Source organism: Notothenia coriiceps, unplaced genomic scaffold (genome assembly GCF_000735185.1).
Source record: "Notothenia coriiceps isolate Sejong01 unplaced genomic scaffold, NC01 NC01_scaffold00013863, whole genome shotgun sequence".
Taxonomy (NCBI): Eukaryota; Metazoa; Chordata; class Actinopteri; order Perciformes; family Nototheniidae; genus Notothenia; species Notothenia coriiceps.
In genome coordinates this window covers 23,661-39,626 of record NW_011346564.1, presented here as the reverse complement: position 1 = coordinate 39,626, position 15,966 = coordinate 23,661, and the positions used below count along the sequence as shown (strand labels likewise).

General features: G+C 40.1%; 1 long non-coding RNA gene across 1 annotated transcript; it reads left to right on the top strand.

Moving 5' to 3' along the window:
* Positions 1-800: 800 nt before the first annotated feature.
* On the top strand, positions 801-12,636 carry LOC104948166 (uncharacterized). Its single transcript, XR_798641.1, has 2 exons — positions 801-873; positions 12,564-12,636. It is a non-coding gene; the product is annotated as an uncharacterized lncRNA (long non-coding RNA).
* Positions 12,637-15,966: the final 3,330 nt, after the last annotated feature.

Genomic DNA, 15,966 nt, shown 5'->3' with positions numbered 1-15,966 from the left:
GCAAGCTGCTATACGGAATAGGGGAAGAGAAAGCTTGGAGAAGTGCAGTACAGGAAATACATTTTTCGTCATATATAAGGGACATTCTCAAGAGTAAACCATGGCTATGAGTTTAGGAAAGAAGGGATATTGGATCTGAAAGGAGAGACAAAAAGGGTATGATTCAGAAAGAATACAAAATATGTATTGGTTAGTATGTTGTGATTGCAGAATAACTACATTAAGATTTGCCGTGTACTATTATGAATACAATTAAAGCTCCCAGGAAGTTAAAATAATAGTTTGACTTACTTTGAAATTGTGCTTACCTGCTTCCTTGCCCTTAATAAGATTGCAAGATAAGATCCCCTCCATATCTGTTATATAAAGATACTGCCACTAGCCAGTTAGCTTAGCTTTGCGTCAACACTAGAAGCAGGGGGGGAAAGCTAGCTGCGCTGTGCTTACCTGCATATCTGGAGATGTCATATCTCTTTTTTTAACCTACACAGAAACAGACTTTAATGTTTTCATGTTTTAATCTCCAATTTTCTTTGTCAAACATTTCATACTTTAAACTCGTAGCCCACTATGAAAATACTTAATATTTGTAGTTGCCAAACACTAACACATTTTATAACACTGTTATATCTGATATGGCTCAACATTGTCGAACAGGTGTACAGCATGAATCTGGTAACCCAAATATGATTGTGATAATGTTTTGAACATACGACACTGTGACTAAATGTAACATATAATAAACAAAAAATAAAAGCTCAACTTATGCATTATGTTTATGTCTCCCCGTCTTGTCATTTAGAATTCAGAAAAATACATACAGAGTAAGGAGGAATTCCACAGTGCTGCCTCCAAGACGGAAGCAAACGTGAGGTAAGAGTCACACACACACACACACACACACACACACACACTCACTCACTCACTCACTCACTCACTCACTCACTCACTCACTCACTCACTCACTCTCAACCTAATTTGCTGAACAAAAGTAAGACGATATTACTCCCTGGAGCCTCACCACACATACCAGTTCTCACACGTAAATGAGCATGCACACAGCAGAATAATAAGTAGCAATAGATAGTAATCTGCTGGTTTTTTCAATTTTTTTTAACAAGTCAAATTCAAACATTCTCTAGAGCACACCTGACTAATGCGATAAGTGTTTTAATTGGCTGCTTTAATTAAGCCGAATTGAACAATACCCTGTATCCCCGTCCTTGCTTCTCACTGTGGACTTGTAATGAGCCACAGCCTGGTAAGCAAGCTAATTATTGCAACTGCAGTCTGTAAAAACACCCGGGTCTTGACCTGCTGTTTAGATTTTGTGTCACACCAGTAACTGGGTTTGCCAATAACAAGAGTCCTGCAAGTACTCATAGATGACGGGAAAATAATATTTGTTACATTGAGTTTTATTAACTGACTTGTGGCCAGGGCGTTTATCTGTGTTTTAATTATATTCTTGGATTTTCCTCTTATTGTTTTTTTTTGCCTTCATCCTAATGAAAACTAGACATCCATGCAGACATCTGACATCTGTTTCCATTGGTTAAAAATTGTCTGTGTATCTTCCCGTTGATTTGGATTTAAAGAGGCCATATTGCGCTTATTGGGGGTTTTCCCTTTCCTGTAGTGTGATATAAAGGTTTTTTTGCATGTAAATGATCTCCAAAAGCTAAATTCCCAAAGGTCCCTCGAGAGGGAGTTTCTCCCCGACCCATGGTGACCCACAGACCCCAAGTTTTTTTCCGTTATCCTGCTGACAGACAGACAAACAAACCCAATAATAAACAAACTCAACCAAAAACAAACTCAACCAAAAACAAAAACATCCTTTGAAGATCGAACAAAACCAGAGGTTGTACTCAACAAGTGTCATACCAACAACTGTGGTCAAACACCAAAACCTTTAAGCAAAAAGTAAGACAATCAGTAAAATTATTACCAAAACATATGCTTGTTAAGGTTGATGGAAGCTTACAGACAGACTTGAGCTTTGAATCTTGATCTCATTCACTTCCCTAAATGTATATGTGAGTGTTTGAACTCAGATCAGCTGGTAAATCAGGTGCCCTAAGAGTCTTGTATGTTGCCATTATTTAGGCATACACTTTTTCAATTGGTAACCCGTTTACCATAACGTGAAAAAAACCACATGATACTTGAACTCCATTTTTCATCACTTAATACAATGGTTCAGACAAACTGCTGTAACTGTTGGCCTGTTTAGAACCCATCTCATCGCCTGACAGTTTGAGTTTCTTGGCTCATCTGACTTTTCTAGCAGTGCCACCATGTTCCCAGATCTCAGCAATGACTTTAGAGTGTAAAATGCTTTTATAGCCAACTGAAGATGGCCAAAGATACAAAAAAGAACACAATTTGGGAATAACCAATTCCTCACCCAGTGAGAGTACTTGCCTGCTACCAGTAGCTGACAGCGACTTGCAGATGCACTGGAAGTAAAATATGAGGAACATTTCAATAATACAGCATCAGGGGTACAATTCTGAATAACCATCCTGCCAAATGGAAGTGTACCTGCTACACCTTCACACTTAAGCCCTTAACCTCAGTTTTAACAATAACAACAATGGGTTTTAGGTTAATTTGAACGATGACATCTGCAATTTAGGAATACCAGACTCCCATTACAGAAAGATTTAAAGCATTACCAACATTCTTTTGATCTGTGCTGATGCTTAAGACAAGGTGATCTTACCTCTGGGGGATCCGTACAGTAATACCAATAATCCTCTGCTCGTTGGGAGGTGGTGTGTGGAGTTGAAAGAAGGTTATTCTTAATCCACAAGCGTTTTATCATAGAAGATAAAACGATGTGAGCTTCCTGTATCATACGTTTATGGACAATTATATACAGGCTTTAGAGAGTGGATTAGGCTAATTTATTCTGTAATCTAGTCTAACTCTGACCTCCGGGGAATTCGGTAGTATTTCTTTAATGGGTGGTTAAGATGTGAGGATAACAGTGTGTCTGTGTTTGGGCTTCAAATACGGTGCTTTTCTACAGATTGCCTTACCACTGCACTGGTAAGGTAAAACTAGGCCGATTAATATGATGTGAAGTGCTTTGTAACTTTGACCCGCTTGACTGAATACACAAAAAACAATGAAGAACACAAACTAACTGTATCACTATAACATGATGATGATGGTGATAAAGAATGCATCTAACGTTCCGCTGCTCATTAAAAAAACAGCGCATTAAACAAACCATCATGCTCTTACTTTGAAAACCATGCGGAAATGTCGTCATCAGCAGGCCAGCACTTGGTTTACCGAAAAATAACCGAGTGACACAAGTAGATTTTAGCTGAGACCGGCGTAAAGTTTGTCTCAAAACTCTGTGTGTGTGTAAAAAGACGATCCACGAGCAGAAATGTGAGATCCAAAGCCGCATTTTTGGTCGACAAATACATTACATTACATGTTACTTGTTAGACGCTTTTATCCAAAGCGACTTACATACTCAATACTGTGGACAATCCCCACAGGAGCAATTTGGGGTGAAGTGTCTTGCCCAGGGACAAAACGACACGCTGACTGCAGTGGGGTTTGAACCTGTGCCCCCCTGATCCAAACACCAACGCACTACTCCACTGCGCCACACGCCTCCCTACAAAATACAAAATGGATTCACAAATGCCTGATCAAAAGTTGGAAATGTTCAAGAGATATTCAAACATCTTTTTTTTATTTGTAAAAATATTTTGCGTATTTGCAGATCCGTTTTACATTTGCAAATTTATTTGTGAGTTTGTAAATCTTTTAAATGCATTTGTGGATGGTGTTTTACATTTACAAATCACATATTTACACACAAATTATTTTTATGTTCACAAATAATTATGAGACATATCTAAGCCCATAAACATATAGCTGGCCTTGTTAAAATTCCTTGGATACTGACCTGAGCGTTTTGACGCGGGTTATCTGCCTCCTCTTTCTCTGTCTCCGTCTCGTTAATACATTCAACTGAAGAGGATAGTGTCTTGATTACTTTCACACACTAAATGCATCTAGATTTAAAAAGAAAATTGTTTCAAGCCTCATTCTACAGGTAGGTCAAGCTTGTCAATGCTAAATACCTCTGTTAAGTTGTAAGTAATGCAGAGTAGTCTTAATGCTTGCTGCCACAGTTGTCATTCACTCCTAAATTCATCCAACCTCATGCAAAACCTTAGTTTAGAAGTTGCATGGGAACATCTAAATGTGTATTGAGAAATAGAACATTATTTAGGCTCACGCTCCGTTGAGTTTGACATTTCAGAGTGCTACAGGACAGTGGCCTTGTGCTCTCGGGACCGCTCAAACCCCAGAGAGCTGGCAGCTAAAGCTCCTTTTTTGCTCCAAGGATTTAACTGTGGATTAACGCATCAAAAACATACAGGCACGTATACACACCTATCAAACAGAACATAGAATGACACAGACAGTGGTCAATGGAACGGGGTTTGGAGTCATGCACACTGTGAAACAGTTTTGAAGCCAGAGTCTGTAAGAAGTTTGCTGACTCTGCTTGATAATGTGAGATAATGGCACTTTGTTTTTGTTACTTATACACAAATGGTTCATAGTGTCTATCAGTGTCTAGCCTTTTTGCACCCAAAATGGTTGTTATTTAAGAGGTTTCTCTTAAATCAGAGTACAATGGGACCAATAAGTCAATAAATATACATATATGGGAAACAGTTTTTCACTGCTAAAGGATGATGCCCATGAAGTTAACGTCTATTATAAATGTAAACGGTTGTAATGTTAAAAGTCAAAAGTAGTGAAAGTTGATTCTGCATTGAAATATTAAACACTGACAAGACAAGAAAGTCATAGATCAAGTTTAGTTAGAGCATTGATCCCCTATTGTTTGTAATCTCACTATTTATCAACACCAATCATCAACCTCCAATCAAATTGTGCAATTGTTTGCCTGACTGACCATCGTATTTGGGTTCCTTGTAGATACAAAATGCACTGTATTCTACATTTTTTATCCGATTCACAGGCATTGAACCATTTACGATGGCTCAGTTATTTTGAAGTGGACATGTTGTAGCCAATATAGTATACAGGTGAAATGCAATATTTATTTGAGCCCAAACACAGACACACTGTTATCCTCACATCTTAACCACCCATTAAAGAAATACTACCGAATTCCCCGGAGGTTAGAGTTTGACTAGATTACAGAATAAATGAGAGCCTAATCCACTCTCTGATAAAGAATGCATCTAACGTTCCGCTGTTCATTAAAAAAACTGTGCATTAAACAAACCATCATGCTCTGACTTTGAAAACCATGTGGAAATGTAGTCATCAGCAGGCAATCACGTGGTTTCAGAAAATAACCGAGTGACACGAGTAGATTTTAGCCGAGACCGGCGGAAAGTTTCTCTCAAAACTGTGTGTGTGTAAAGAGATGATCCACAAGCAGAGATTTGAGATCCGCAAGCGCATTTTTGGTCGACAAATACAAAATGGATTCACAAATGCCTGGTCGAAAGTTGTAAATGTTAAAGAGATATTCAAAGGTCTTTTTTTATTTGTAAAAATAAATAGAGTATTTGCAGATCCGTTTTACATTGGCACATTTATTTGTGAGTTTGCAAATCTTTTAAATGCATTTGTGGATGGTGTTTTACATTTACAAATCACATATTTACACACAAATTATTTTTATGTTCACACAAATAATTATGAGACATATCTAAGCCCATATCTGTTACAGTAGTAGACGAACTAGACTTAATAGCCCGCCTTTGTCAGACCCTTCAGCTTTTGTCAGATGATACCAGCCTATGGAGATCACTCGACGATAAGGCTGGAAACATCGACAAGCCAAGTCCATAGTCCAAGTTGAAAAGGCAGACTACTACGCCAGTGTGTTTGTGCTTTAAGAGGAATAAATAAAACTAAGTAGCTCACTTAAATCAGATTTCGATATATCTTAAACGTGTACGTTTCATGCCACTGAATTTCTGACAGAACAGTTATAAAGCAGCCTGATTAGAAAGGACAGGGAATACAAAGTTAAAGCAGTTATGCCACTAAGGCCATTCTTTCATTTTAAACTGTCAGGATTGCTCATTAAAATGTATTCATCATGTTAATACAAATCATTTAGGACATACAATTACTGAACATTATGGTAATTTCCTGAATCTGACGTGCCAAACTTTTATATTCCCATTTTATATTAAATAGTAGAAAGTTAAGTTGCCAAAATTGAAGTTGTTACATAGGGGCAACATTTCCGAGCAGCAAAAACCACAAAAACAAACTATTAAACATTTAAAAACATGTTTCTATTTAGTAAAAGCTATGACCAATCATTAGATGTAAAAAATCTGAAAGAAAAAATATTCTGAAAAACAGTATTTTTAATGGATTAGCAAAAGTAAGGATTTGAATTTAATGAAATTAAGCACTTTTCTTCTGCTTAAATGCTTGAGATGAGAGACAAAGTGTAGTGTGAGTACTATAGAGGACCCTGTCTTCCTGGTTGGGATATAAATGGATAGATGGAGGACTGAAGAGGTTTGGAGATAGAAGATGAGGAGAAGAGGATGTTTGCCCTTAGCCAATTGAAAAGCTGTCTGGTGCAGGTGCATACAAGCTACAAGCAAGAGATAAGAGGCATCTCTGTCTCTCTAGCTTTTTTCCTCTCCACCCCTCCTGCCCTCTTTCGTCCTTTTTATCATCTCGGTTTTCACTTCACCACAACACGAGTATTTTAATCAATTGGTTAATGGTAAAACAGCGTGTCCAGGAATTCTGGCTCTCAGGTCAAATGCCATTTCCTGCCTCGATAGATAAGGGTGGACCTGTTTACTTCAGGTTTACTGTTCCCTTTTCAGAGCATCAGCGCTCTTTAGGGACAATGAGAGTCCTTCCTCTTTTCTTTCTCTGTACACCAGGGATTTCATTTTTTTAATAGGAGCCATCCAATCTTAAGCAAATTATTTGCACTTCTTTAAAAATGCTAAATATATCAGAAATTCAGAAATCCTTTGTTTGTCCCACAGTGGGGAACATGTACATACAGCAACGAGGACAGTGCAGATAAAAAAGAGGGAAGCACACATTACAAAATAAAAATCTAGTAACATTCAAGGTAGAAAAGATCGGTACAGCAGCATTATAAAAGTAAGTAATCATATAGAAATAATGAAGTAGCACATTCTCAAGCCTTTGGGGAAGCTTTAAAACATTGTATTAAACATTTGTGTTGATACACTTTTAGCAATGAGAAGAACCAGGCTAAATTGTATTTGTCAAACTAACGTTGGATTTAGACTACAGGAGTTTTGAGATGATGATCCCTGATCCATCCTTTCTGGTCTATTCATGAACATACAAACTCATTTAACCTCCGTGATATTTTTAAACAATTTTCAGACATGAGAGTGTTATCCATCTTCTCATCTTAGAATCAGGTAACATGTACTTTTTCTCTTCGGCAAAGCGTATTTCCCAAAATGTTGGGAATTTTCTTTCTCTGTTGATCTTGGTTCATTAAATAGAGTTGTATTTCCATCTGTGGCTTGGCAGATGTAACCAATATGCGTTTTCTGTAAAATCCCTGTACACCCAGGTTGCAGACTATTGCAGAAAAGACTGCAGTCGCTACAACAACAGCAATGTCCTTGACAATAGAGGTCGGACGAGGACTTCACAATAGTTGTAGTGTGTGAATGTAGCCGAGTGTTAAACAGAATATCAAACATGATTTTAATCCTGACAGTTGAGGCTCAAGTTGTTCAGGGATACGAGAACCACCAGACAAAATGCCATGGTTTAATGATTGTCAATGTAGATGCATGACCCTAGAAACGTGTAGTGTGTGCTATTAAGACAGTTCTTGCAAGGCTTTTTGTGAAAAACTAAAGATCAAAGACAAACTGATGGCTCCTACCAACCACCCTCTTTTTTTATTGTTCGAAAATAGCAGATTTTTATTACCCTATAAAAATAAAGAACATTTATTTGGGCTGTACAGTATGTTGTGAGGTTGGGATAGCAAACTTGAACTCCGACCTCACTACTGATGGATTCAATAACCTTTAATAATGAAACCAACTACGCTCAACAGAACCACCATGGATTCTTCTTAGCAGAAACATTTGATTCAATCAGATTACATTTACATTTCTCCTACAATGGTAGGTCTGACCTAAATATGACTTCAGTTAATCGACCCATTTCCCAAATAAATATCCTGTCCTAAAGTGGTCCTCTAACCGCTCAATCTGAGAGGGTTAGGGTTATCATTTAGGGTTAGGGCTATATACGCTTTTGCTGTTTGTTTGGAGAATACTATGTGGTATTGGCAGAGTGCATAGCGCACTAGTCTCTATAAGTGATTGAAAGGGTGCTACAATAACTACAATGGGTTTAGTTTTAGAGCTTCAACACTTTTTAAAGTGTTTTCGTTTTTTTAAATACACAGCCAGAGACAAGCAAAATAACAAAAAGTCTAGAACATACACATAATAAACGTTGTCGGTATTGTAGCCCTCTAGTCACTAACAATATTGGATTCTCTTAATTTTCCTTGGGCGCTACTTCTTTTGAGATGTTAACACCATTTTCTAATTAGCTGCCTGAAACACAGTACAGATAGCAATACTTTATAGTTGACAGGATAAAAATAAAATGGCATGCAGGACAAACAATGCCTCATATGCATAGCTAAAGCCAGTAAGGAAAACACAAAAAAAACATCGCTAACTCTAAGAGATGCATGGTTTAGAGGCGATAAAAAGCATCTTTCTTATCAGTCTCGTAGCTTTGCCAGAGGCTTTTGTAGTTGGTGGTGTGTTTTGTGTCTTTTCCATTTACAAATTGCTTCCCCTTTCATTTCTCTTTGTTTCGGTAAGCTGGTTTGCGTGGTCCTGAAGTCTGAGGCCTCGGTGTTCCAACCGCCTCCGTCTTCGCTGCCGGAGATAAAAAATAATGGGCACACCATTAATTAAGACACTAATCTTACTGTTTGTCATATTTACCGCTCACAGATGCGTGGAGAACTCTCCCAAAAAATGACTGCTCCCTCTCACAATAAAGTGCGTTCGCAGCACATACACACATTCACTTCAAGAGAAAATACATGGCTTGTCAGGGATGCTGCTATAGCTCGTTCCGGCGAAAAAACCAAAGCTCTCTCTCACTTCCTTTTATTTATTTATTTGTGTAAGCGGCTCAGTTAATATTGTTGATTTAAGACCTCACCTTCAATTTGGTGTGGCATGTGGAGAGGGCTTTAGCTTTCGCTGCGACCGAGCCAATTTTCTGCTCCAAGCGCCTTTAATAAACCAACACAGCGCTATCAGGAGACTTTGGCTTTCCCTGATGAAGGCCATTTATTTCAAATTAAAGGAAAGTTCCTTATCTTCAGTGGCCTCAAACGGCGAGAGAGATAAAGATGGCGTGCTTTGGTGTCGTCCTCTCTATGTTGTTAATGTGACGAAAAGGAGGGGGGATGAGCGAGGGAGAATTAAGAAAGGAGTTGGAGGGAATACAGAGACAAAAAGTGGGAAAAGACAGATCAAACAGGGAAGATAAACCATTGGAGGTGGTATGGGGGGGGGGAGTAATCGGATAGGCTGTCATCTTTTGGAAATGGGCCTTGTGATAAATACGAAAGAAAGCTTTATTCATTCCCTTTCCTCGTTTTATCTTACTTCCTTCCTTTATATGTTTGTTCTGTTCCTTTTTCTCTTTAACCTCTATCACCCATGCTCAGATAAACTCAGTCTTTGCATTCATGATACTGTTGCAGATGATAGAGTGCACGTGTGTGCCTTTGTGGATATTGATATGCTGTAATTGAAACGGGGGTCAGCGCTTCTTTGTGAATCAAAGCCATAAAGACCCTTTAATTTGGCTTTCAATTAAACTGGTGTTAAATGCTCCTTACTGAGAAACGCAGGGGGGACTGCACAGAGAAGATCGACAAGTCGGCATGTCTGGAGGTGTGCACAAGTTTGTGGTGCTTTCATGTTAACGGTGTACTACAAATTGTGTGTAGGTGTGTACATCTGTGCATGTGCCTTTCGTGGGTGTATTGAACCCGCTTGTCTCTGCTTCAATCAGTAAGAATCCATTACAGCAGGGCACCCAAGCAGCAGGCCTGTCATAGTTAACAATCACACAGATAGACAGGCAAAGACCAATTATAATACAGCCCACATATCAAATCAAGCACGGCTGATTCTGTCTCTCAAGGCTCACTTTTCTGCTGTATTTGATCAGAACAATGTTACCCACTCAATTAAATGTGATTTAGCCCTAATTGCATGATTTGCAAAGAAGCACGCACCACACACGCCATAGGTTGTTAAACCGGTGTCAGTGGTTGAGGTTGTTAATTGTTTTTCTCCTTTGTCTTGCCTCTTTTAATCAGACTTCTTTCTTTTGCATGTTTTTTTTCTTCTTTTTTAATAGTTTTCTATTTTGCATCAAGTTGGACAAAGCCAACTGTACCAGTCATGCAGTTCTTTTGAAGTCATGCATTGTTACGATTGCTGTGGGAGTAAATGTGTTGTTTTTCTCACATTTAAAGAAGATAAAAGTTCTCGGTTTCAAACTTTGAAATAATAATGAATGTCCGGGTAATCTCCTTTAGACCAGCGGTTTTCAAAGTGTGAGGCGCGCCTCCCCTGGGGGGCGCCAGAGAGCTTCAGGGGAGGCGCAGCGTGAGACACAAAAGAACGAGAAAAAGACGAGTAAAGTGACACTTGCCCACTTGTGGCTGTCTGTGGAGACCGAGTTCCCCCACCTCGCCAAAAAGGCTGTAAAAGTGCTCATTCCCTTCACCTCCACCTACCTTTGTGAGTGCAGGTTTTCCGCATTGACTTTGATCAAAAGCAAGTACCGGTCAAGGCTGCAGCCAGAGGATGATCTGCGTTTATTCCTCTGTGCATCAAAGACGCAGACTCATTGTTCCCACTAAAGTAGGGGTGAGTGTAATAAGGAGGCAAAGTTGACGTTCAGTATGTTACCGGGAGCATATAAGGATTTATCCACCATGTTGAAAATGTTAAAAAAAACATGTCTTGAGAACACGGTGTGCGGAAATATACGGGTCGTGCTGCAGCTAGATGTGCCTGTCCTCTGTAAGAAGGTGTCGGCGACTGACATGCAAGGAAGAACGGCTGTCCACAGGCTGTTCCAACTTTAACAACTGTATTAACTTCCAGGGTAGTGAATTGAACATGCAATTGTAATTGGGTGTGTGGTATATTTTCATGCACGGACACGCATGTTCCACAACACACAAACTGAACAACACTCAATTTTCCGATCGCTACCAGCGTCCTTGCAATCTTGTTATAATAACAAGTGCACGTTACTGATGCAATATGGTTGAGACCATTCGGGCTTATTCTATAGGGGTGCAAGGAATAGTCCAAGTAGTGGGGGAGTTTTATACAATATGTTTAAAACATAAAAATAAAAAGGTTTTAAAAAGTTATTGTTTAATGTTTTAAGGAGGTGACGCTACTCAGCCAATCAAATCGGTGCAGTCAGCACGATAGATTCAAACACAGACGAGACAAGAGGAGAGAAGAGTAATTTCAAATGGCGGAAGGTAGACAGCGAAAACAGAGCATTTCATTACATTTTCTCTTACTGGAACTCTTTGAAATGCAATTGAATACCCCTGCATTATAGCAACAACAATAATAATAACAGCAATAATAATTGGGAGGGGGGGCGCGGCTGTTGTTATGTTCTCTGAGGGGAGGCTCACCTACCCACACTTTGAAAACCCCTGCTTTAGACTGTATATAAGAATGTCAACTTCTATATAATCGTACCTCTTTTTTACCTATGGAAGTTTGGCCCCTGCTGGTTATTAGAAATAATGGAGGTTTAAGGCACTTTGCATCAGCTTAAATTTTCAGGTTGCTAATAAAAAAGTAGCAAATCAGTCTTATTTCATACCAACTCCTAAGAAAAATATCCAGATTTTTGGCTTCAAAATGTTCCCCAGATAATCTCTAACTGTGTATTTCATGCTGTTACATAGCAAGTTTTTGGGGTATTTAAAGTATTTAATACAGCTAATAAATACCCAAAAATATCCAAGCCAAAATAATGGACAGTACATTTAAAAATCAGTGCATTTGGCAAAGCAATAAAAAGGGTTAAGGTTAGGGGCAACAACACTTTTACAAGAGTGTTGATGCTCACTTTGAAGTAAGGGAGTTTAAAAAAGGAGCATAGAGGATGTCTTTCGAAATGTATGTTGTAATTTGTTTTGTTTTTTTATTTATTATTACACCTTTATTTAACCAGGTGGTCCCATTGAGATCATCGATCTCTTTTTCAAGGCAGACCTGTTTGTTTTTATTTATGTTTTTTCCATCGAGAACTACTTTGGAAATAAGTGTATCTAGTAATCCTTTCAAGCGCTATCCTCTTGGATTTGTGTTTGTCATAATGATCTTTGGGTCCTTGTGCTTTAAAATCTGTAATTAAAATTCTACTAACATCACTCATGATTCCATCTTTGTTTACCCCTGTGTTTTCGGCAGGTCTCGCAATATGAATCCGGTGTGTTCTGGCCTGCAGGCTCAGATTCTATCCTGCTACAGGGATAACGGAGACCAGACCCTAAGGTGTTCCGACCTGGCCAAACAATACATGCAGTGTATCAATGCGGCAACGAAGGTGAGTGAGGGAATATCAGGGAACATCCAAAGTAAAACAAAAGTACCGTCACAAATTTTACTTACTTCCATATATAGTCATATCTATTGCAACCTTCTACTAAAAAATAATACATATGTAAAAATAATATTATATTGTACTTTACATGAAGTTTGCTACATGAAGACCCCGTCTGAGTGGTGTCTTTTGATGTTTTCCATCGACAGACACAGTGTTATTTTGAGGGCAGCACTATGTCTGATATAAAAGAAAGAAACTCAAGTTGTCAAACTTATTCTGGGGGAGTTTAAAAGGACTTTGAGTGCTGTCACTTTAGGTTTTTTACACGGAGAAAAGTCTTGTCATTAGAAAGAGCTTTCCAAGTGAATGTCTGATGTAAAAGTATGAAATCCAATCCTCCAGTGCTACCAAACTTGTTTTCCTACCACTGCTGAAAATGACACCTTTTTCAAACACAGTCTGGGTTTCTGGGATGGCATCAGTCCTCAGTCGCAGTTCAGCTTGTCACTGCGGCGTTCAGCCTTTTGGGTCTAATTTTATGACGGTTTTGGTCTAACAAGCCGTACAACTAGACATTTTCCCAGACACGATTAATGACATCTTGGGCATTTCCTGAATATGACAGCAACTAAATGTATTAACATTGCCAGAATTGAAAACTAATCCTTAAAGTAGTTCACTTGATTTCAAATGAACCAGATAGGGTCGTAAAAAAGTCAGACGCAGCATTATTTACTGTAGTCTCATCACTAGAAATCTATGAAAATATAGCAACATGCACTGTAGACTAGGCTTGGGCGGTATCATTTTTTTCATACCGTCATACCTTGCTGACATCATACCGTGGTATACGGTATATGACGGTATGACTTGGGTCGACTTGAGCGAGGTGGCGTTCGGCGGCAAATAGATGTTTCGAACGGTATATTATATGTTCGGTGTAAAATGCAGCCCGAGCCGGTAGACGCTCGCAAAGTGCCGCGACATGCGCGCAAGTGCAAAACAAGGGCTGCATACATGACACATTGTGCAAATGGCACATTTTGAGATCGGATACAGGACGCGTTTGTAGATGTCCGACGTTGTTTCCATTGTGAGCTAAGTTAACAATATATCATCATACATAAACATTTTCCGGGAGTAAATACTTGACTTATTGAATAAAGTTTGCCATATTCACTAACTAGTTTGGCAATATTATTCCGTGCATGTGTTAAAAACCTTATTTCCATTTGATTCATTGGATTACTCGCGTGAATGTTTAGCACGTTAATGCTTTCGTTTTTAAAACCGTCCGACCTCCACTACAAAACCATCAACCAGTTGCATAACCAGTCTTAAACATTCCCAAAGAAGTGCCTCTGTCTCTCGTTGTGCTGGATGAACTCACTGGCGACGAGTAAACCCAAAATAGTCCCAAACAGGCGCAGAGGCATTTTTCTTTTTTACTAGTTGTCCGAGTTCGGGGCCGGCAAATGCTGCCGCCATCTTGCTCAGCTCAGCTCTGTGCTGAGCTCTGAGAGCGGGAAAGACGGACTGCCCTCCCCTGCCCTCTGCTGGCTTGTGCTGTGCATTACAACCAATGTCGTCCCTATCAAAACTCCGTGTCAGTGTAATAGAATGAAACGCATCTGTGATTTGGCGCACAGTCTGTGACGTCACGGTATTGAAAATCATACCGACGGTATTTCGAAATACCCTGGTATACCGTCATACCGCCCAAGCCTAGTGTGTATATATATATATTATTACACATGGTGTGGGGTGTCTAGTCGCTCTGGTCATTTTACATTTACTACCATTTTTGACGAACACAACACTTCCGCATGCTCAACCAGGCTCCTGGCGCAGGATAGACGGTACTCCAAGACAAGAGATACGATCTACAGATACAGTACGTCTGTGTACACTACAAACGGTCCCTAAGACAAAATAGAGAAAGCCTAATACAACCGACATTAGAGCAACTATTACACACTAATGCATAAACGCGTAAATAACACATAAACTACCAACAACATCGTTAAATATTTTAAGACATGGGTAGAGTAGTAAGGCGGCGACAAAAACCAAAATATAGTAACACTCGAAATTACACTTCATTTGAAGACCGTCTCGCGACGAGACCGTCATACTAATACGCGATTGCGTGCTGCCCAGGCCAGTGCTTGGTAGTCCCAGGCCTAGACTTAACAGACCATACACTAGCGCGCGTCGTCACCGCTCCTCCTACCTTCTCTTTCGATTATGGCGTGACCCCATCTCGACACTGGTACGCTCCAGTCGGTGTCCCACTAAGCTTTAGACAGTAATAAACGTCCCCTCCTCTCACGTGACATTCCCACTGACAGGGTTTCGATTCCGATCGTCCCCTTGGTCTACGGTCCAATTAGAGACGAGTACGAACACAGACACAAGACAAACATGGAAGAAGAGACAGATAAAGAGGGGGTAGTCGTCAACAATCGCTCCAACTTCCTTGCGCTAAAGGACGCAAGCAGTTTGCTATACACAGCAACTACGCTTCACTATATTCTTCGCTGTGGCTAGAATTTCTAAACTCTCAGTTCCGTAGTATACTTAGTATGTAAGACTCGAGACCCAATGGCAAAAGCCCCCCTCGTTTAGACTTGACGCTAAAACTAAGGCCTACCTACATACCCTATACTTTACAACACCGGACAAGGATGACGTAAGCATACAACGAATGAGTCCATGACCCGTCCCACCTCAGCGGTACGCCCCAGGCGTGACTTACTGGCTAACCTCCCACCTGCAATACTAGCGACTCATTGCCGGACCGACCGTTCGGAACCACCCGATCCCAGGTGGCGGTGAGTACCGTCAGTAGAGTGTAATGACACTAACCATTCCGTGTCCTCTTCAGTCCCACCGCACGAGCACGTCACAAACCGACCCAAGCACTGTCGAACCCAGAAACTCGGTACGTGTCTCCTTAGACTCGTCCTCACTTTCTTCCAGTCACGCTCTTAAGGACACTAATAAGCGACTGAACAACAGCCGTAGGCGTCCTCAACGCACTACTCGGTCTTTCGCTACACGAGGGTAGTCAGGTAAAATCTATCCAGTAGCGTGGTCTGCTTCCTACTTTTACCACCAGTGGTCCTTCAACAGCGACGTTCCCCTACGACCAGTCTTCACCACAGTGCACCCTTTCCTCGAAGTACCACCCGGGTCACACAGTCTAACACCAAGGGAGCTCAAAGCACTCCTGCAGGAGTCTTTGCCGCTACCGATAATCGGTCG